This window comes from Rhagoletis zephyria, unplaced genomic scaffold (assembly GCF_001687245.7).
Source record: "Rhagoletis zephyria isolate East Lansing unplaced genomic scaffold, Rhagoletis_zephyria_1.1 Rzeph_scaffold_06240, whole genome shotgun sequence".
NCBI lineage: Eukaryota > Metazoa > Arthropoda > Insecta > Diptera > Tephritidae > Rhagoletis > Rhagoletis zephyria.
This window is the reverse complement of record NW_016163323.1, coordinates 10,470-13,436: the sequence shown is the minus strand read 5'-3', so window position 1 is coordinate 13,436 and position 2,967 is coordinate 10,470. Positions and strand designations below refer to the sequence as shown.

At 31.0% G+C, this 2,967-nt stretch overlaps 1 non-coding gene across 1 annotated transcript; it reads left to right on the top strand.

The window, feature by feature from the left end:
* Nucleotides 1–1,861: 1,861 nt before the first annotated feature.
* On the top strand, nucleotides 1,862–1,933 carry TRNAH-GUG (transfer RNA histidin (anticodon GUG)). Its single transcript has one exon. It is a non-coding gene; the product is annotated as a tRNA-His (tRNA).
* Nucleotides 1,934–2,967: the final 1,034 nt, after the last annotated feature.

The following is a 2,967-nucleotide window of genomic DNA, read 5'->3' as shown; positions in this document are numbered from 1 at the left end:
CGTACTTGACTATAATTACAACGCCTGTCTAAAAGGCGATTTTGATTTACAACCAACTTAAACAACTTCGCTTCACTTGTCTCTTTTCGCAAAGTCTTTACAGATTGCCTTGTAAGCGTTGTAATCGCTGATCGCTAATCAGCACGACGACGAGCCGGTTGCACAGCCAATAAAGTGGACGACGGCGCGTGCGCAACTCTACGCTATTGCAGTTGTCACATTCGTATGCTTTGTCGTTGTTGTTGTTATTGTTGTTTATGTCATCGTCGCTGTTGTGGCTGATGTTGATGATTTTGTGATAGAGTGGAATGCGCCCTGGCCATTCTGTGGCCAGGTAACCCTATTAACTACATACAAGCATACATACGTACATTTTTTTTTTGTTGTTATCAGTTTGTCAGCGCGTTGCCTTGTGCAGTGCATGCGAGTGTGTGTCAACGAACAGCATGTGAAAGTTTCATCATTAATAATGAAAATGAAAACGGTTGACATTGATGCCGCAATGATCCGCAGCACACCGCTACGTAGACAACGGCAAAAAAATTACTTAAGGCAGCAGAATGATAAGCGGGCAGGGTTGAAGAAAAAAAAACATACAAAATCAAGTGCAACACTTAACTTACTCGGCAGACTCAAAAGTGCATTTACATACATCTATACAAAAGTACTGAGTTATGGTCGCAGATGCATATGTAGTGTTGTGTAGTATCCTTATGTATGTATGAATAATTTCATTATTGGCGGCAGGTTGTGACGCTCGCCTGTCGTTATAATACATTGGAGCGCGACTTGCAAATTATGCGTCGCGAATTAACTCGTTTGGCGGCGCACGCGCCTTCCCGGTACCGGACCTTTGCGTACGCGTAAACATAAATATAAACGTATGTATATATATATTATGCAAAATATGTGTGCTTGCAGTATGCATATATGTATGTTTGATACGCTTGCGTGACAATTTTTTTTCTCTCTGCCTATCTGTGCGAGTACTGGGTAAATTTTTTTTTTATAAATTATTCGCTTGTTAAGCGCGTCGGAATTCCCGTGTGTCGGCATTTTTTCACCATCTTGCGTAGATGATTTTTATTGGAGCTCTTTTTTTGTTCACTGATAGCACAAAATTGAGAGTTAATTATAGTTCCTTGCTTTAACTTTTTGCTATCATATTAATGATTTGTAAGTACATATGTACATATGTATTGGTAGCTGATTAAAAACGCATCCACTTGAAACAGATGCCATCAAAAAGAATTACTTAAAAGTAAATTTATGAAACAAATTGTTGCCCGCTCATTGCCTCGAAGTCTCGTTTGCAAAGTTGTTTTCTCTTCTTTTGTTACAACGAAATTATTGAATTTTTCCTCCACCCTTTCCTGAACAAACCGGCCAAAAAGGTCCAGAAAGAACTCGTAAGTAAAGCAATAGTTTTCATTGCAGAAGCGAGTTTGATATTGAAATTGTATCCAAGTAGTCCGCGATTGGTTTATTTTTTTGCAATGCATTTTATTATAGCTTGGTAAGTTGTTTAGCTCTTATTTGCTATTTTTGAAGCTAATTAACGGGCACTTTGATTTTAGTTTTTACTACATATTTTTCTTTTTGCTTATACTTTTTGTCTAATTTTCCACACTTATTTGGCATTTTCTTTAAATTTCTTGCTGGTTTCCACATTAGCTTCATTGTCTGCTTCCATTGATTGATTGCTTAAATTTTTTGTGGCTACTCATAATGTACAAAAAAAAATTATGTATGTGAATAATATACATACATACACACAAATGCTTTCAACTCAAAATTTTTCTCTTTATGTTTCTATGGCCTTTGTTAACCAAACATTCGAATTATTTTCAAGCTTTCAATAGCCGTGATCGTCTAGTGGTTAGGACCCTACGTTGTGGCCGTAGTAACCCAGGTTCGAATCCTGGTCTTGGCAATGTGAAACACAAAATGTGTGTTAGCATTGCGACGGCATTTATTTTAATTTTATTTTTTTATTTAATTTTAGTATATCTACATTTTTTATTTTGGTCATTATAAAGGGATTTTTCATTTCCTTTATTTTTTTCTGTGTATATTTATAATGTTATTAACTTTATATATTTTATTTTAACCCGCTTCAGTTTTTTTTATTTTATTCTTTCCTATTTTAGGTTATTTTACTTTTTCCAGATTTTTATTTTTTATTTTAGTTTAACTTATTTTAGGTTGTTTTATCCAATTTAGTTTAATTTAGTTCATTTCAAATTATTTAAAATTTAATTTTATTTAACTAAATTTAATTTTTTTTTTAATTTTATTACTTTCATATTATTTTTTTGTTTTACGTTAGATTGGATTTGTGTTAATTAGTTTAATTATATATAACTAAATTGAATTGAATTATATAATTAAATTAAATTTAATTTTATTTATTTATTTTTCTTATTTAATTCAATTTAATTTAATTTAATCTATTTTATTTTAATAATTTGTGTAAGCATTGCGACGGCATTTATTTTATTTTTATATTTTTATTTTATTTTAGTATATCTAGATTTTTTATTTTGGTTATGATAAAGAGATTTTTAATTATTTTCTTTATTTTTTCAGTATTCTTTTATAATGTTATTAACTTTTTATATTTTCAGTTCAACTTATTTTAAATTATTTAAAATTAATATTAATTTAACTGAATTTATTTTTTGCTTAATTTGTTAATTTTTATTAGTTTTTTGTTTTATTTTAGATAAGATTTGATTGATTTAATTTAATTTATTAAATTGGATTTGCTCACACAAGCTCCTGGCTTAATCCTTATCCATTCGTCCTGAAATATACTAGCCAGAAATGCAATTGCTTTATAAAAAAAGAACCATTTTGAAATATGAGTGTTTTTACGTTCCAGAAAATAATTTCTAGAACTTCACGTACGCGGTTTTGCATTTTGCTGATACGCGGGTTTGCATTTTGTTGATACGCGGTTTTGCA